General features: G+C 56.4%; 54 non-coding genes and 1 pseudogene across 54 annotated transcripts; all 55 read left to right on the plus strand.

Moving 5' to 3' along the window:
• The first annotated feature begins 79 nt into the window (after window positions 1–79).
• LOC141117877 (5S ribosomal RNA) lies at window positions 80–198 on the plus strand. The gene has a single exon (XR_012237270.1). It is a non-coding gene; the product is annotated as a 5S ribosomal RNA (ribosomal RNA).
• Window positions 199–296: 98 nt separating this feature from the next.
• Window positions 297–415, plus strand: LOC141117878 (5S ribosomal RNA). Its single transcript, XR_012237271.1, has one exon. It is a non-coding gene; the product is annotated as a 5S ribosomal RNA (ribosomal RNA).
• Window positions 416–514: 99 nt separating this feature from the next.
• LOC141120520 (5S ribosomal RNA) lies at window positions 515–633 on the plus strand. Its single transcript, XR_012239836.1, has one exon. It is a non-coding gene; the product is annotated as a 5S ribosomal RNA (ribosomal RNA).
• A 99-nt stretch (window positions 634–732) lies between these two features.
• LOC141117879 (5S ribosomal RNA) lies at window positions 733–851 on the plus strand. Its single transcript, XR_012237272.1, has one exon. It is a non-coding gene; the product is annotated as a 5S ribosomal RNA (ribosomal RNA).
• A 101-nt stretch (window positions 852–952) lies between these two features.
• Window positions 953–1,071, plus strand: LOC141117881 (5S ribosomal RNA). Its single transcript, XR_012237274.1, has one exon. It is a non-coding gene; the product is annotated as a 5S ribosomal RNA (ribosomal RNA).
• Window positions 1,072–1,170: 99 nt separating this feature from the next.
• LOC141120201 (5S ribosomal RNA) lies at window positions 1,171–1,289 on the plus strand. Its single transcript, XR_012239528.1, has one exon. It is a non-coding gene; the product is annotated as a 5S ribosomal RNA (ribosomal RNA).
• A 98-nt stretch (window positions 1,290–1,387) lies between these two features.
• Window positions 1,388–1,506, plus strand: LOC141117882 (5S ribosomal RNA). Its single transcript, XR_012237275.1, has one exon. It is a non-coding gene; the product is annotated as a 5S ribosomal RNA (ribosomal RNA).
• A 99-nt stretch (window positions 1,507–1,605) lies between these two features.
• Window positions 1,606–1,724, plus strand: LOC141117883 (5S ribosomal RNA). The gene has a single exon (XR_012237276.1). It is a non-coding gene; the product is annotated as a 5S ribosomal RNA (ribosomal RNA).
• Window positions 1,725–1,824: 100 nt separating this feature from the next.
• On the plus strand, window positions 1,825–1,943 carry LOC141117884 (5S ribosomal RNA). Its single transcript, XR_012237277.1, has one exon. It is a non-coding gene; the product is annotated as a 5S ribosomal RNA (ribosomal RNA).
• A 100-nt stretch (window positions 1,944–2,043) lies between these two features.
• Window positions 2,044–2,162, plus strand: LOC141117885 (5S ribosomal RNA). Its single transcript, XR_012237278.1, has one exon. It is a non-coding gene; the product is annotated as a 5S ribosomal RNA (ribosomal RNA).
• A 99-nt stretch (window positions 2,163–2,261) lies between these two features.
• On the plus strand, window positions 2,262–2,380 carry LOC141117887 (5S ribosomal RNA). The gene has a single exon (XR_012237280.1). It is a non-coding gene; the product is annotated as a 5S ribosomal RNA (ribosomal RNA).
• A 98-nt stretch (window positions 2,381–2,478) lies between these two features.
• Window positions 2,479–2,597, plus strand: LOC141117888 (5S ribosomal RNA). The gene has a single exon (XR_012237281.1). It is a non-coding gene; the product is annotated as a 5S ribosomal RNA (ribosomal RNA).
• Window positions 2,598–2,696: 99 nt separating this feature from the next.
• LOC141117889 (5S ribosomal RNA) lies at window positions 2,697–2,815 on the plus strand. The gene has a single exon (XR_012237282.1). It is a non-coding gene; the product is annotated as a 5S ribosomal RNA (ribosomal RNA).
• A 99-nt stretch (window positions 2,816–2,914) lies between these two features.
• Window positions 2,915–3,033, plus strand: LOC141117890 (5S ribosomal RNA). Its single transcript, XR_012237283.1, has one exon. It is a non-coding gene; the product is annotated as a 5S ribosomal RNA (ribosomal RNA).
• A 99-nt stretch (window positions 3,034–3,132) lies between these two features.
• Window positions 3,133–3,251, plus strand: LOC141117891 (5S ribosomal RNA). Its single transcript, XR_012237284.1, has one exon. It is a non-coding gene; the product is annotated as a 5S ribosomal RNA (ribosomal RNA).
• A 100-nt stretch (window positions 3,252–3,351) lies between these two features.
• Window positions 3,352–3,470, plus strand: LOC141117893 (5S ribosomal RNA). Its single transcript, XR_012237286.1, has one exon. It is a non-coding gene; the product is annotated as a 5S ribosomal RNA (ribosomal RNA).
• A 100-nt stretch (window positions 3,471–3,570) lies between these two features.
• Window positions 3,571–3,689, plus strand: LOC141117894 (5S ribosomal RNA). Its single transcript, XR_012237287.1, has one exon. It is a non-coding gene; the product is annotated as a 5S ribosomal RNA (ribosomal RNA).
• Window positions 3,690–3,788: 99 nt separating this feature from the next.
• Window positions 3,789–3,907, plus strand: LOC141117895 (5S ribosomal RNA). The gene has a single exon (XR_012237288.1). It is a non-coding gene; the product is annotated as a 5S ribosomal RNA (ribosomal RNA).
• Window positions 3,908–4,007: 100 nt separating this feature from the next.
• On the plus strand, window positions 4,008–4,126 carry LOC141117896 (5S ribosomal RNA). The gene has a single exon (XR_012237289.1). It is a non-coding gene; the product is annotated as a 5S ribosomal RNA (ribosomal RNA).
• Window positions 4,127–4,226: 100 nt separating this feature from the next.
• Window positions 4,227–4,345, plus strand: LOC141117897 (5S ribosomal RNA). The gene has a single exon (XR_012237290.1). It is a non-coding gene; the product is annotated as a 5S ribosomal RNA (ribosomal RNA).
• Window positions 4,346–4,444: 99 nt separating this feature from the next.
• Window positions 4,445–4,563, plus strand: LOC141117898 (5S ribosomal RNA). The gene has a single exon (XR_012237291.1). It is a non-coding gene; the product is annotated as a 5S ribosomal RNA (ribosomal RNA).
• Window positions 4,564–4,661: 98 nt separating this feature from the next.
• Window positions 4,662–4,780, plus strand: LOC141117899 (5S ribosomal RNA). Its single transcript, XR_012237292.1, has one exon. It is a non-coding gene; the product is annotated as a 5S ribosomal RNA (ribosomal RNA).
• A 99-nt stretch (window positions 4,781–4,879) lies between these two features.
• On the plus strand, window positions 4,880–4,998 carry LOC141117900 (5S ribosomal RNA). The gene has a single exon (XR_012237293.1). It is a non-coding gene; the product is annotated as a 5S ribosomal RNA (ribosomal RNA).
• Window positions 4,999–5,098: 100 nt separating this feature from the next.
• Window positions 5,099–5,217, plus strand: LOC141117901 (5S ribosomal RNA). The gene has a single exon (XR_012237294.1). It is a non-coding gene; the product is annotated as a 5S ribosomal RNA (ribosomal RNA).
• A 99-nt stretch (window positions 5,218–5,316) lies between these two features.
• On the plus strand, window positions 5,317–5,435 carry LOC141117902 (5S ribosomal RNA). Its single transcript, XR_012237295.1, has one exon. It is a non-coding gene; the product is annotated as a 5S ribosomal RNA (ribosomal RNA).
• A 98-nt stretch (window positions 5,436–5,533) lies between these two features.
• On the plus strand, window positions 5,534–5,652 carry LOC141117904 (5S ribosomal RNA). The gene has a single exon (XR_012237297.1). It is a non-coding gene; the product is annotated as a 5S ribosomal RNA (ribosomal RNA).
• Window positions 5,653–5,751: 99 nt separating this feature from the next.
• LOC141117905 (5S ribosomal RNA) lies at window positions 5,752–5,870 on the plus strand. Its single transcript, XR_012237298.1, has one exon. It is a non-coding gene; the product is annotated as a 5S ribosomal RNA (ribosomal RNA).
• Window positions 5,871–5,968: 98 nt separating this feature from the next.
• Window positions 5,969–6,087, plus strand: LOC141117906 (5S ribosomal RNA). The gene has a single exon (XR_012237299.1). It is a non-coding gene; the product is annotated as a 5S ribosomal RNA (ribosomal RNA).
• A 99-nt stretch (window positions 6,088–6,186) lies between these two features.
• Window positions 6,187–6,305, plus strand: LOC141117907 (5S ribosomal RNA). The gene has a single exon (XR_012237300.1). It is a non-coding gene; the product is annotated as a 5S ribosomal RNA (ribosomal RNA).
• Window positions 6,306–6,405: 100 nt separating this feature from the next.
• On the plus strand, window positions 6,406–6,524 carry LOC141117908 (5S ribosomal RNA). Its single transcript, XR_012237301.1, has one exon. It is a non-coding gene; the product is annotated as a 5S ribosomal RNA (ribosomal RNA).
• A 100-nt stretch (window positions 6,525–6,624) lies between these two features.
• On the plus strand, window positions 6,625–6,743 carry LOC141120159 (5S ribosomal RNA). The gene has a single exon (XR_012239486.1). It is a non-coding gene; the product is annotated as a 5S ribosomal RNA (ribosomal RNA).
• Window positions 6,744–6,842: 99 nt separating this feature from the next.
• On the plus strand, window positions 6,843–6,961 carry LOC141117909 (5S ribosomal RNA). Its single transcript, XR_012237302.1, has one exon. It is a non-coding gene; the product is annotated as a 5S ribosomal RNA (ribosomal RNA).
• Window positions 6,962–7,060: 99 nt separating this feature from the next.
• LOC141117910 (5S ribosomal RNA) lies at window positions 7,061–7,179 on the plus strand. Its single transcript, XR_012237303.1, has one exon. It is a non-coding gene; the product is annotated as a 5S ribosomal RNA (ribosomal RNA).
• Window positions 7,180–7,278: 99 nt separating this feature from the next.
• LOC141117911 (5S ribosomal RNA) lies at window positions 7,279–7,397 on the plus strand. Its single transcript, XR_012237304.1, has one exon. It is a non-coding gene; the product is annotated as a 5S ribosomal RNA (ribosomal RNA).
• A 99-nt stretch (window positions 7,398–7,496) lies between these two features.
• Window positions 7,497–7,615, plus strand: LOC141117912 (5S ribosomal RNA). The gene has a single exon (XR_012237305.1). It is a non-coding gene; the product is annotated as a 5S ribosomal RNA (ribosomal RNA).
• A 98-nt stretch (window positions 7,616–7,713) lies between these two features.
• LOC141117913 (5S ribosomal RNA) lies at window positions 7,714–7,832 on the plus strand. Its single transcript, XR_012237306.1, has one exon. It is a non-coding gene; the product is annotated as a 5S ribosomal RNA (ribosomal RNA).
• Window positions 7,833–7,931: 99 nt separating this feature from the next.
• LOC141117915 (5S ribosomal RNA) lies at window positions 7,932–8,050 on the plus strand. The gene has a single exon (XR_012237308.1). It is a non-coding gene; the product is annotated as a 5S ribosomal RNA (ribosomal RNA).
• Window positions 8,051–8,149: 99 nt separating this feature from the next.
• Window positions 8,150–8,268, plus strand: LOC141117916 (5S ribosomal RNA). The gene has a single exon (XR_012237309.1). It is a non-coding gene; the product is annotated as a 5S ribosomal RNA (ribosomal RNA).
• A 98-nt stretch (window positions 8,269–8,366) lies between these two features.
• LOC141117917 (5S ribosomal RNA) lies at window positions 8,367–8,485 on the plus strand. The gene has a single exon (XR_012237310.1). It is a non-coding gene; the product is annotated as a 5S ribosomal RNA (ribosomal RNA).
• A 99-nt stretch (window positions 8,486–8,584) lies between these two features.
• Window positions 8,585–8,703, plus strand: LOC141117918 (5S ribosomal RNA). The gene has a single exon (XR_012237311.1). It is a non-coding gene; the product is annotated as a 5S ribosomal RNA (ribosomal RNA).
• Window positions 8,704–8,803: 100 nt separating this feature from the next.
• LOC141120108 (5S ribosomal RNA) lies at window positions 8,804–8,922 on the plus strand. Its single transcript, XR_012239438.1, has one exon. It is a non-coding gene; the product is annotated as a 5S ribosomal RNA (ribosomal RNA).
• Window positions 8,923–9,021: 99 nt separating this feature from the next.
• On the plus strand, window positions 9,022–9,140 carry LOC141117919 (5S ribosomal RNA). The gene has a single exon (XR_012237312.1). It is a non-coding gene; the product is annotated as a 5S ribosomal RNA (ribosomal RNA).
• Window positions 9,141–9,238: 98 nt separating this feature from the next.
• LOC141117920 (5S ribosomal RNA) lies at window positions 9,239–9,357 on the plus strand. The gene has a single exon (XR_012237313.1). It is a non-coding gene; the product is annotated as a 5S ribosomal RNA (ribosomal RNA).
• Window positions 9,358–9,456: 99 nt separating this feature from the next.
• Window positions 9,457–9,575, plus strand: LOC141117921 (5S ribosomal RNA). The gene has a single exon (XR_012237314.1). It is a non-coding gene; the product is annotated as a 5S ribosomal RNA (ribosomal RNA).
• Window positions 9,576–9,675: 100 nt separating this feature from the next.
• On the plus strand, window positions 9,676–9,794 carry LOC141117922 (5S ribosomal RNA). Its single transcript, XR_012237315.1, has one exon. It is a non-coding gene; the product is annotated as a 5S ribosomal RNA (ribosomal RNA).
• A 100-nt stretch (window positions 9,795–9,894) lies between these two features.
• Window positions 9,895–10,013, plus strand: LOC141117923 (5S ribosomal RNA). Its single transcript, XR_012237316.1, has one exon. It is a non-coding gene; the product is annotated as a 5S ribosomal RNA (ribosomal RNA).
• Window positions 10,014–10,112: 99 nt separating this feature from the next.
• LOC141117924 (5S ribosomal RNA) lies at window positions 10,113–10,231 on the plus strand. Its single transcript, XR_012237317.1, has one exon. It is a non-coding gene; the product is annotated as a 5S ribosomal RNA (ribosomal RNA).
• Window positions 10,232–10,329: 98 nt separating this feature from the next.
• On the plus strand, window positions 10,330–10,448 carry LOC141117926 (5S ribosomal RNA). Its single transcript, XR_012237319.1, has one exon. It is a non-coding gene; the product is annotated as a 5S ribosomal RNA (ribosomal RNA).
• A 103-nt stretch (window positions 10,449–10,551) lies between these two features.
• LOC141120363 (5S ribosomal RNA) lies at window positions 10,552–10,670 on the plus strand. Its single transcript, XR_012239686.1, has one exon. It is a non-coding gene; the product is annotated as a 5S ribosomal RNA (ribosomal RNA).
• A 98-nt stretch (window positions 10,671–10,768) lies between these two features.
• Window positions 10,769–10,887, plus strand: LOC141117927 (5S ribosomal RNA). The gene has a single exon (XR_012237320.1). It is a non-coding gene; the product is annotated as a 5S ribosomal RNA (ribosomal RNA).
• A 99-nt stretch (window positions 10,888–10,986) lies between these two features.
• On the plus strand, window positions 10,987–11,105 carry LOC141117928 (5S ribosomal RNA). The gene has a single exon (XR_012237321.1). It is a non-coding gene; the product is annotated as a 5S ribosomal RNA (ribosomal RNA).
• A 100-nt stretch (window positions 11,106–11,205) lies between these two features.
• Window positions 11,206–11,324, plus strand: LOC141120306 (5S ribosomal RNA). The gene has a single exon (XR_012239630.1). It is a non-coding gene; the product is annotated as a 5S ribosomal RNA (ribosomal RNA).
• Window positions 11,325–11,424: 100 nt separating this feature from the next.
• On the plus strand, window positions 11,425–11,543 carry LOC141117929 (5S ribosomal RNA). Its single transcript, XR_012237322.1, has one exon. It is a non-coding gene; the product is annotated as a 5S ribosomal RNA (ribosomal RNA).
• Window positions 11,544–11,642: 99 nt separating this feature from the next.
• On the plus strand, window positions 11,643–11,751 carry LOC141120622 (5S ribosomal RNA; annotated as a pseudogene).
• Window positions 11,752–11,849: 98 nt separating this feature from the next.
• LOC141117931 (5S ribosomal RNA) lies at window positions 11,850–11,968 on the plus strand. The gene has a single exon (XR_012237323.1). It is a non-coding gene; the product is annotated as a 5S ribosomal RNA (ribosomal RNA).
• The last annotated feature ends 64 nt before the right edge of the window (window positions 11,969–12,032 follow it).

The following is a 12,032-nucleotide window of genomic DNA, read 5'->3' on the forward strand; positions in this document are numbered from 1 at the left end:
GGACTTGCCCTGTTTTTTTTCCTCGTTTCCCATCTTGGCGCCGCCAAGGTCAAGAGGGTTGAGCGTGCCGTTAGAGATCGCCTACGGCCACATCACCCTGAAAGCGCCCGATCTCGTCTGATCTCGGAGGCTAAGCAGGGTCGGGCCTGGTTAGTACCTGGATGGGAGACCGCCTGGGAATACCAGGTGCCGTAGGCTTCTTTTTTTCTTGGAGTTCTGGACTTGCCCTGTTTTTTTCCTCGTTTCCCATCTTGGTGCCGCCAAAGTCAAGAGGGTTGAGCGTGCCGTAAGAGATCGCCTACGGCCACATCACCCTGAAAGCGCCCGATCTCGTCTGATCTCGGAGGCTAAGCAGGGTCGGGCCTGGTTAGTACCTGGATGGGAGACCGCCTGGGAATACCAGGTGCCGTAGGCTGCTTTTTTTTGGGGGAGTTCTGGACTTGCCCTGTTTTTTTCCTCGTTTCCCATCTTGGCGCCGCCAAGGTCAAGAGGGTTGAGCGTGCCGTTAGAGATCGCCTACGGCCACATCACCCTGAAAGCGCCCGATCTCGTCTGATCTCGGAGGCTAAGCAGGGTCTTGCCTGGTTAGTACCTGGATGGGAGACCGCCTGGGAATACCAGGTGCCGTAGGCTTCTTTTTTTTGGGGGAGTTCTGGACTTGCCCTGTTTTTTTCCTCGTTTCCCATCTTGGCGCCGCCAAGGTCAAGAGGGTTGAGCGTGCCGTTAGAGATCGCCTACGGCCACATCACCCTGAAAGCGCCCGATCTCGTCTGATCTCGGAGGCTAAGCAGGGTCGGGCCTGGTTAGTACCTGGATGGGAGACCGCCTGGGAATACCAGGTGCCGTAGGCTTCTTTTTTTTGGGGGGCGTTCTGGACTTGCCCTGTTTTTTTTCCTCGTTTCCCATCTTGGCGCCGCCAAGGTCAAGAGGGTTGAGCGTGCCGTTAGAGATCGCCTACGGCCACATCACCCTGAAAGCGCCCGATCTCGTCTGATCTCGGAGGCTAAGCAGGGTCGGGCCTGGTTAGTACCTGGATGGGAGACCGCCTGGGAATACCAGGTGCCGTAGGCTTCTTTTTTTCTTGGATTTCTGGACTTGCCCTGTTTTTTTTCCTCGTTTCCCATCTTGGCGCCGCCAAGGTCAAGAGGGTTGAGCGTGCCGTTAGAGATCGCCTACGGCCACATCACCCTGAAAGCGTCCGATCTCGTCTGATCTCGGAGGCTAAGCAGGGTCGGGCCTGGTTAGTACCTGGATGGGAGACCGCCTGGGAATACCAGGTGCCGTAGGCTTCTTTTTTTCTTGGAGTTCTGGACTTGCCCTGTTTTTTTCCTCGTTTCCCATCTTGGTGCCGCCAAAGTCAAGAGGGTTGAGCGTGCCATAAGAGATCGCCTACGGCCACATCACCCTGAAAGCGCCCGATCTCGTCTGATCTCGGAGGCTAAGCAGGGTCGGGCCTGGTTAGTACCTGGATGGGAGACCGCCTGGGAATACCAGGTGCCGTAGGCTTCTTTTTTTCTTGGAGTTCTGGACTTGCCCTGTTTTTTTTCCTCGTTTCCCATCTTGGCGCCGCCAAAGTCAAGAGGGTTGAGCGTGCCATAAGAGATCGCCTACGGCCACATCACCCTGAAAGCGCCCGATCTCGTCTGATCTCGGAGGCTAAGCAGGGTCGGGCCTGGTTAGTACCTGGATGGGAGACCGCCTGGGAATACCAGGTGCCGTAGGCTTCTTTTTTTTGGGGGAGTTCTGGACTTGCCCTGTTTTTTTTCCTCGTTTCCCATCTTGGCGCCGCCAAGGTCAAGAGGGTTGAGCGTGCCGTTAGAGATCGCCTACGGCCACATCACCCTGAAAGCGCCCGATCTCGTCTGATCTCGGAGGCTAAGCAGGGTCGGGCCTGGTTAGTACCTGGATGGGAGACCGCCTGGGAATACCAGGTGCCGTAGGCTTCTTTTTTTGGGGGGCGTTCTGGACTTGCCCTGTTTTTTTTCCTCGTTTCCCATCTTGGCGCCGCCAAGGTCAAGAGGGTTGAGCGTGCCGTTAGAGATCGCCTACGGCCACATCACCCTGAAAGCGCCCGATCTCGTCTGATCTCGGAGGCTAAGCAGGGTCGGGCCTGGTTAGTACCTGGATGGGAGACCGCCTGGGAATACCAGGTGCCGTAGGCTTCTTTTTTTCTTGGATTTCTGGACTTGCCCTGTTTTTTTTCCTCGTTTCCCATCTTGGCGCCGCCAAGGTCAAGAGGGTTGAGCGTGCCGTTAGAGATCGCCTACGGCCACATCACCCTGAAAGCGCCCGATCTCGTCTGATCTCGGAGGCTAAGCAGGGTCGGGCCTGGTTAGTACCTGGATGGGAGACCGCCTGGGAATACCAGGTGCCGTAGGCTTCTTTTTTTCTTGGAGTTCTGGACTTGCCCTGTTTTTTTCCTCGTTTCCCATCTTGGTGCCGCCAAAGTCAAGAGGGTTGAGCGTGCCATAAGAGATCGCCTACGGCCACATCACCCTGAAAGCGCCCGATCTCGTCTGATCTCGGAGGCTAAGCAGGGTCGGGCCTGGTTAGTACCTGGATGGGAGACCGCCTGGGAATACCAGGTGCCGTAGGCTTCTTTTTTTCTTGGATTTCTGGACTTGCCCTGTTTTTTTTCCTCGTTTCCCATCTTGGCGCCGCCAAGGTCAAGAGGGTTGAGCGTGCCGTTAGAGATCGCCTACGGCCACATCACCCTGAAAGCGCCCGATCTCGTCTGATCTCGGAGGCTAAGCAGGGTCGGGCCTGGTTAGTACCTGGATGGGAGACCGCCTGGGAATACCAGGTGCCGTAGGCTTCTTTTTTTTGGGGGAGTTCTGGACTTGCCCTGTTTTTTTCCTCGTTTCCCATCTTGGTGCCGCCAAGGTCAAGAGGGTTGAGCGTGCCGTTAGAGATCGCCTACGGCCACATCACCCTGAAAGCGCCCGATCTCGTCTGATCTCGGAGGCTAAGCAGGGTCGGGCCTGGTTAGTACCTGGATGGGAGACCGCCTGGGAATACCAGGTGCCGTAGGCTTCTTTTTTTTGGGGGAGTTCTGGACTTGCCCTGTTTTTTTCCTCGTTTCCCATCTTGGCGCCGCCAAGGTCAAGAGGGTTGAGCGTGCCGTTAGAGATCGCCTACGGCCACATCACCCTGAAAGCGCCCGATCTCGTCTGATCTCGGAGGCTAAGCAGGGTCGGGCCTGGTTAGTACCTGGATGGGAGACCGCCTGGGAATACCAGGTGCCGTAGGCTTCTTTTTTTTGGGGGAGTTCTGGACTTGCCCTGTTTTTTTTCCTCGTTTCCCATCTTGGCGCCGCCAAGGTCAAGAGGGTTGAGCGTGCCGTTAGAGATCGCCTACGGCCACATCACCCTGAAAGCGCCCGATCTCGTCTGATCTCGGAGGCTAAGCAGGGTCGGGCCTGGTTAGTACCTGGATGGGAGACCGCCTGGGAATACCAGGTGCCGTAGGCTTCTTTTTTTGGGGTGCGTTCTGGACTTGCCCTGTTTTTTTTCCTCGTTTCCCATCTTGGCGCCGCCAAGGTCAAGAGGGTTGAGCGTGCCGATAGAGATCGCCTACGGCCACATCACCCTGAAAGCGCCCGATCTCGTCTGATCTCGGAGGCTAAGCAGGGTCGGGCCTGGTTAGTACCTGGATGGGAGACCGCCTGGGAATACCAGGTGCCGTAGGCTTCTTTTTTTTGGGGGAGTTCTGGACTTGCCCTGTTTTTTTCCTCGTTTCCCATCTTGGCGCCGCCAAGGTCAAGAGGGTTGAGCGTGCCGTTAGAGATCGCCTACGGCCACATCACCCTGAAAGCGCCCGATCTCGTCTGATCTCGGAGGCTAAGCAGGGTCGGGCCTGGTTAGTACCTGGATGGGAGACCGCCTGGGAATACCAGGTGCCGTAGGCTTCTTTTTTTTGGGGGAGTTCTGGACTTGCCCTGTTTTTTTTCCTCGTTTCCCATCTTGGCGCCGCCAAGGTCAAGAGGGTTGAGCGTGCCGTTAGAGATCGCCTACGGCCACATCACCCTGAAAGCGCCCGATCTCGTCTGATCTCGGAGGCTAAGCAGGGTCGGGCCTGGTTAGTACCTGGATGGGAGACCGCCTGGGAATACCAGGTGCCGTAGGCTTCTTTTTTTGGGGGGCGTTCTGGACTTGCCCTGTTTTTTTTCCTCGTTTCCCATCTTGGCGCCGCCAAGGTCAAGAGGGTTGAGCGTGCCGTTAGAGATCGCCTACGGCCACATCACCCTGAAAGCGCCCGATCTCGTCTGATCTCGGAGGCTAAGCAGGGTCGGGCCTGGTTAGTACCTGGATGGGAGACCGCCTGGGAATACCAGGTGCCGTAGGCTTCTTTTTTTCTTGGATTTCTGGACTTGCCCTGTTTTTTTTCCTCGTTTCCCATCTTGGCGCCGCCAAGGTCAAGAGGGTTGAGCGTGCCGTTAGAGATCGCCTACGGCCACATCACCCTGAAAGCGCCCGATCTCGTCTGATCTCGGAGGCTAAGCAGGGTCGGGCCTGGTTAGTACCTGGATGGGAGACCGCCTGGGAATACCAGGTGCCGTAGGCTTCTTTTTTTCTTGGAGTTCTGGACTTGCCCTGTTTTTTTCCTCGTTTCCCATCTTGGTGCCGCCAAAGTCAAGAGGGTTGAGCGTGCCGTAAGAGATCGCCTACGGCCACATCACCCTGAAAGCGCCCGATCTCGTCTGATCTCGGAGGCTAAGCAGGGTCGGGCCTGGTTAGTACCTGGATGGGAGACCGCCTGGGAATACCAGGTGCCGTAGGCTTCTTTTTTTCTTGGAGTTCTGGACTTGCCCTGTTTTTTTTCCTCGTTTCCCATCTTGGCGCCGCCAAAGTCAAGAGGGTTGAGCGTGCCGTAAGAGATCGCCTACGGCCACATCACCCTGAAAGCGCCCGATCTCGTCTGATCTCGGAGGCTAAGCAGGGTCGGGCCTGGTTAGTACCTGGATGGGAGACCGCCTGGGAATACCAGGTGCCGTAGGCTTCTTTTTTTTGGGGGAGTTCTGGACTTGCCCTGTTTTTTTTCCTCGTTTCCCATCTTGGCGCCGCCAAGGTCAAGAGGGTTGAGCGTGCCGTTAGAGATCGCCTACGGCCACATCACCCTGAAAGCGCCCGATCTCGTCTGATCTCGGAGGCTAAGCAGGGTCGGGCCTGGTTAGTACCTGGATGGGAGACCGCCTGGGAATACCAGGTGCCGTAGGCTTCTTTTTTTCTTGGATTTCTGGACTTGCCCTGTTTTTTTTCCTCGTTTCCCATCTTGGCGCCGCCAAAGTCAAGAGGGTTGAGCGTGCCGTAAGAGATCGCCTACGGCCACATCACCCTGAAAGCGCCCGATCTCGTCTGATCTCGGAGGCTAAGCAGGGTCGGGCCTGGTTAGTACCTGGATGGGAGACCGCCTGGGAATACCAGGTGCCGTAGGCTTCTTTTTTTCTTGGAGTTCTGGACTTGCCCTGTTTTTTTCCTCGTTTCCCATCTTGGTGCCGCCAAAGTCAAGAGGGTTGAGCGTGCCGTAAGAGATCGCCTACGGCCACATCACCCTGAAAGCGCCCGATCTCGTCTGATCTCGGAGGCTAAGCAGGGTCGGGCCTGGTTAGTACCTGGATGGGAGACCGCCTGGGAATACCAGGTGCCGTAGGCTTCTTTTTTTCTTGGATTTCTGGACTTGCCCTGTTTTTTTTCCTCGTTTCCCATCTTGGCGCCGCCAAGGTCAAGAGGGTTGAGCGTGCCGTTAGCGATCGCCTACGGCCACATCACCCTGAAAGCGCCCGATCTCGTCTGATCTCGGAGGCTAAGCAGGGTCGGGCCTGGTTAGTACCTGGATGGGAGACCGCCTGGGAATACCAGGTGCCGTAGGCTTCTTTTTTTCTTGGAGTTCTGGACTTGCCCTGTTTTTTTCCTCGTTTCCCATCTTGGTGCCGCCAAAGTCAAGAGGGTTGAGCGTGCCGTAAGAGATCGCCTACGGCCACATCACCCTGAAAGCGCCCGATCTCGTCTGATCTCGGAGGCTAAGCAGGGTCGGGCCTGGTTAGTACCTGGATGGGAGACCGCCTGGGAATACCAGGTGCCGTAGGCTTCTTTTTTTTGGGGGAGTTCTGGACTTGCCCTGTTTTTTTCCTCGTTTCCCATCTTGGCGCCGCCAAGGTCAAGAGGGTTGAGCGTGCCGTTAGAGGTCGCCTACGGCCACATCACCCTGAAAGCGCCCGATCTCGTCTGATCTCGGAGGCTAAGCAGGGTCGGGCCTGGTTAGTACCTGGATGGGAGACCGCCTGGGAATACCAGGTGCCGTAGGCTTCTTTTTTTTGGGGGAGTTCTGGACTTGCCCTGTTTTTTTTCCTCGTTTCCCATCTTGGCGCCGCCAAGGTCAAGAGGGTTGAGCGTGCCGTTAGAGATCGCCTACGGCCACATCACCCTGAAAGCGCCCGATCTCGTCTGATCTCGGAGGCTAAGCAGGGTCGGGCCTGGTTAGTACCTGGATGGGAGACCGCCTGGGAATACCAGGTGCCGTAGGCTTCTTTTTTTGGGGGGCGTTCTGGACTTGCCCTGTTTTTTTTCCTCGTTTCCCATCTTGGCGCCGCCAAGGTCAAGAGGGTTGAGCGTGCCGTTAGAGATCGACTACGGCCACATCACCCTGAAAGCGCCCGATCTCGTCTGATCTCGGAGGCTAAGCAGGGTCGGGCCTGGTTAGTACCTGGATGGGAGACCGCCTGGGAATACCAGGTGCCGTAGGCTTCTTTTTTTCTTGGATTTCTGGACTTGCCCTGTTTTTTTTCCTCGTTTCCCATCTTGGCGCCGCCAAGGTCAAGAGGGTTGAGCGTGCTGTTAGAGATCGCCTACGGCCACATCACCCTGAAAGCGCCCGATCTCGTCTGATCTCGGAGGCTAAGCAGGGTCGGGCCTGGTTAGTACCTGGATGGGAGACCGCCTGGGAATACCAGGTGCCGTAGGCTTCTTTTTTTCTTGGAGTTCTGGACTTGCCCTGTTTTTTTTCCTCGTTTCCCATCTTGGCGCCGCCAAAGTCAAGAGGGTTGAGCGTGCCGTTAGAGATCGCCTACGGCCACATCACCCTGAAAGCGCCCGATCTCGTCTGATCTCGGAGGCTAAGCAGGGTCGGGCCTGGTTAGTACCTGGATGGGAGACCGCCTGGGAATACCAGGTGCCGTAGGCTTCTTTTTTTCTTGGAGTTCTGGACTTGCCCTGTTTTTTTTCCTCGTTTCCCATCTTGGCGCCGCCAAGGTCAAGAGGGTTGAGCGTGCCATTAGAGATCGCCTACGGCCACATCACCCTGAAAGCGCCCGATCTCGTCTGATCTCGGAGGCTAAGCAGGGTCGGGCCTGGTTAGTACCTGGATGGGAGACCGCCTGGGAATACCAGGTGCCGTAGGCTTCTTTTTTTCTTGGATTTCTGGACTTGCCCTGTTTTTTTTCCTCGTTTCCCATCTTGGCGCCGCCAAAGTCAAGAGGGTTGAGCGTGCCGTAAGAGATCGCCTACGGCCACATCACCCTGAAAGCGCCCGATCTCGTCTGATCTCGGAGGCTAAGCAGGGTCGGGCCTGGTTAGTACCTGGATGGGAGACCGCCTGGGAATACCAGGTGCCGTAGGCTTCTTTTTTTCTTGGAGTTCTGGACTTGCCCTGTTTTTTTCCTCGTTTCCCATCTTGGTGCCGCCAAAGTCAAGAGGGTTGAGCGTGCCGTAAGAGATCGCCTACGGCCACATCACCCTGAAAGCGCCCGATCTCGTCTGATCTCGGAGGCTAAGCAGGGTCGGGCCTGGTTAGTACCTGGATGGGAGACCGCCTGGGAATACCAGGTGCCGTAGGCTTCTTTTTTTCTTGGATTTCTGGACTTGCCCTGTTTTTTTTCCTCGTTTCCCATCTTGGCGCCGCCAAGGTCAAGAGGGTTGAGCGTGCCGTTAGAGATCGCCTACGGCCACATCACCCTGAAAGCGCCCGATCTCGTCTGATCTCGGAGGCTAAGCAGGGTCGGGCCTGGTTAGTACCTGGATGGGAGACCGCCTGGGAATACCAGGTGCCGTAGGCTTCTTTTTTTCTTGGATTTCTGGACTTGCCCTGTTTTTTTTCCTCGTTTCCCATCTTGGCGCCGCCAAAGTCAAGAGGGTTGAGCGTGCCGTAAGAGATCGCCTACGGCCACATCACCCTGAAAGCGCCCGATCTCGTCTGATCTCGGAGGCTAAGCAGGGTCGGGCCTGGTTAGTACCTGGATGGGAGACCGCCTGGGAATACCAGGTGCCGTAGGCTTCTTTTTTTCTTGGAGTTCTGGACTTGCCCTGTTTTTTTCCTCGTTTCCCATCTTGGTGCCGCCAAAGTCAAGAGGGTTGAGCGTGCCGTAAGAGATCGCCTACGGCCACATCACCCTGAAAGCGCCCGATCTCGTCTGATCTCGGAGGCTAAGCAGGGTCGGGCCTGGTTAGTACCTGGATGGGAGACCGCCTGGGAATACCAGGTGCCGTAGGCTTCTTTTTTTCTTGGATTTCTGGACTTGCCCTGTTTTTTTTCCTCGTTTCCCATCTTGGCGCCGCCAAGGTCAAGAGGGTTGAGCGTGCCGTTAGAGATCGCCTACGGCCACATCACCCTGAAAGCGCCCGATCTCGTCTGATCTCGGAGGCTAAGCAGGGTCGGGCCTGGTTAGTACCTGGATGGGAGACCGCCTGGGAATACCAGGTGCCGTAGGCTTCTTTTTTTGGGGGGCGTTCTGGACTTGCCCTGTTTTTTTTCCTCGTTTCCCATCTTGGCGCCGCCAAGGTCAAGAGGGTTGAGCGTGCCGTTAGAGATCTCCTACGGCCACATCACCCTGAAAGCGCCCGATCTCGTCTGATCTCGGAGGCTAAGCAGGGTCGGGCCTGGTTAGTACCTGGATGGGAGACCGCCTGGGAATACCAGGTGCCGTAGGCTTCTTTTTTTCTTGGATTTCTGGACTTGCCCTGTTTTTTTTCCTCGTTTCCCATCTTGGCGCCGCCAAGGTCAAGAGGGTTGAGCGTGCCGTTAGAGATCGCCTACGGCCACATCACCCTGAAAGCGCCCGATCTCGTCTGATCTCGGAGGCTAAGCAGGGTCGGGCCTGGTTAGTACCTGGATGGGAGACCGCCTGGGAATACCAGGTGCCGTAGGCTTCTTTTTTTCTTGGAGTTCTGGACTTGCCCTGTTTTTTTCCTCGTTTCCCATCTTGGTGCCGCCAAAGTCAAGAGGGTTGAGCGTGCCGTAAGAGATCGCCTACGGCCACATCACCCTGAAAGCGCCCGATCTCGTCTGATCTCGGAGGCTAAGCAGGGTCGGGCCTGGTTAGTACCTGGATGGGAGACCGCCTGGGAATACCAGGTGCCGTAGGCTTCTTTTTTTCTTGGAGTTCTGGACTTGCCCTGTTTTTTTTCCTCGTTTCCCATCTTGGCGCCGCCAAAGTCAAGAGGGTTGAGCGTGCCGTAAGAGATCGCCTACGGCCACATCACCCTGAAAGCGCCCGATCTCGTCTGATCTCGGAGGCTAAGCAGGGTCGGGCCTGGTTAGTACCTGGATGGGAGACCGCCTGGGAATACCAGGTGCCGTAGGCTTCTTTTTTTTGGGGGAGTTCTGGACTTGCCCTGTTTTTTTTCCTCGTTTCCCATCTTGGCGCCGCCAAGGTCAAGAGGGTTGAGCGTGCCGTTAGAGATCGCCTACGGCCACATCACCCTGAAAGCGCCCGATCTCGTCTGATCTCGGAGGCTAAGCAGGGTCGGGCCTGGTTAGTACCTGGATGGGAGACCGCCTGGGAATACCAGGTGCCGTAGGCTTCTTTTTTTGGGGGGCGTTCTGGACTTGCCCTGTTTTTTTTCCTCGTTTCCCATCTTGGCGCCGCCAAGGTCAAGAGGGTTGAGCGTGCCGTTAGAGATCGCCTACGGCCACATCACCCTGAAAGCGCCCGATCTCGTCTGATCTCGGAGGCTAAGCAGGGTCGGGCCTGGTTAGTACCTGGATGGGAGACCGCCTGGGAATACCAGGTGCCGTAGGCTTCTTTTTTTCTTGGATTTCTGGACTTGCCCTGTTTTTTTTCCTCGTTTCCCATCTTGGCGCCGCCAAGGTCAAGAGGGTTGAGCGTGCCGTAGGAGATCGCCTACGGCCACATCACCCTGAAAGCGCCCGATCTCGTCTGATCTCGGAGGCTAAGCAGGGTCGGGCCTGGTTAGTACCTGGATGGGAGACCGCCTGGGAATACCAGGTGCCGTAGGCTTCTTTTTTTCTTGGAGTTCTGGACTTGCCCTGTTTTTTTCCTCGTTTCCCATCTTGGTGCCGCCAAAGTCAAGAGGGTTGAGCGTGCCGTAAGAGATCGCCTACGGCCACATCACCCTGAAAGCGCCCGATCTCGTCTGATCTCGGAGGCTAAGCAGGGTCGGGCCTGGTTAGTACCTGGATGGGAGACCGCCTGGGAATACCAGGTGCCGTAGGCTTCTTTTTTTCTTGGATTTCTGGACTTGCCCTTTTTTTTTTTTTTCCTCGTTTCCCATCTTGGCGCCGCCAAGGTCAAGAGGGTTGAGCGTGCCGTTAGAGATCGCCTACGGCCACATCACCCTGAAAGCGCCCGATCTCGTCTGATCTCGGAGGCTAAGCAGGGTCAGGCCTGGTTAGTACCTGGATGGGAGACCGCCTGGGAATACCAGGTGCCGTAGGCTTCTTTTTTTCTTGGAGTTCTGGACTTGCCCTGTTTTTTTCCTCGTTTCCCATCTTGGTGCCGCCAAAGTCAAGAGGGTTGAGCGTGCCGTAAGAGATCGCCTACGGCCACATCACCCTGAAAGCGCCCGATCTCGTCTGATCTCGGAGGCTAAGCAGGGTCGGGCCTGGTTAGTACCTGGATGGGAGACCGCCTGGGAATACCAGGTGCCGTAGGCTTCTTTTTTTTGGGGGAGTTCTGGACTTGCCCTGTTTTTTTCCTCGTTTCCCATCTTGGCGCCGCCAAGGTCAAGAGGGTTGAGCGTGCCGTTAGAGATCGCCTACGGCCACATCACCCTGAAAGCGCCCGATCTCGTCTGATCTCGGAGGCTAAGCAGGGTCGGGCCTGGTTAGTACCTGGATGGGAGACCGCCTGGGAATACCAGGTGCCGTAGGCTTCTTTTTTTTGGGGGAGTTCTGGACTTGCCTTGTTTTTTTTCCTCGTTTCCCATCTTGGCGCCGCCAAGGTCAAGAGGGTTGAGCGTGCCGTTAGAGATCGCCTACGGCCACATCACACTGAAAGCGCCCGATCTCGTCTGATCTCGGAGGCTAAGCAGGGTCGGGCCTGGTTAGTACCTGGATGGGAGACCGCCTGGGAATACCAGGTGCCGTAGGCTTCTTTTTTTGGGGGGCGTTCTGGACTTGCCCTGTTTTTTTTCCTCGTTTCCCATCTTGGCGCCGCCAAGGTCAAGAGGGTTGAGCGTGCCGTTAGAGATCGCCTACGGCCACATCACCCTGAAAGCGCCCGATCTCGTCTGATCTCGGAGGCTAAGCAGGGTCGGGCCTGGTTAGTACCTGGATGGGAGACCGCCTGGGAATACCAGGTGCCGTAGGCTTCTTTTTTTCTTGGATTTCTGGACTTGCCCTGTTTTTTTTCCTCGTTTCCCATCTTGGCGCCGCCAAGGTCAAGAGGGTTGAGCGTGCCGTTAGAGATCGCCTACGGCCACATCGCCCTGAAAGCGCCTGATCTCGGAGGCTAAGCAGGGTCGGGCCTGGTTAGTACCTGGATGGGAGACCGCCTGGGAATACCAGGTGCCGTAGGCTTCTTTTTTTCTTGGAGTTCTGGACTTGCCCTGTTTTTTTCCTCGTTTCCCATCTTGGTGCCGCCAAAGTCAAGAGGGTTGAGCGTGCCGTAAGAGATCGCCTACGGCCACATCACCCTGAAAGCGCCCGATCTCGTCTGATCTCGGAGGCTAAGCAGGGTCGGGCCTGGTTAGTACCTGGATGGGAGACCGCCTGGGAATACCAGGTGCCGTAGGCTTCTTTTTTTCTTGGAGTTCTGGACTTGCCCTGTTTTTTTTCCTCGTTTCCCATCTTGGCGCCGC

This window comes from Aquarana catesbeiana, linkage group LG13 (genome assembly GCF_042186555.1).
Source record: "Aquarana catesbeiana isolate 2022-GZ linkage group LG13, ASM4218655v1, whole genome shotgun sequence".
NCBI classification, from domain to species: domain Eukaryota; kingdom Metazoa; phylum Chordata; class Amphibia; order Anura; family Ranidae; genus Aquarana; species Aquarana catesbeiana.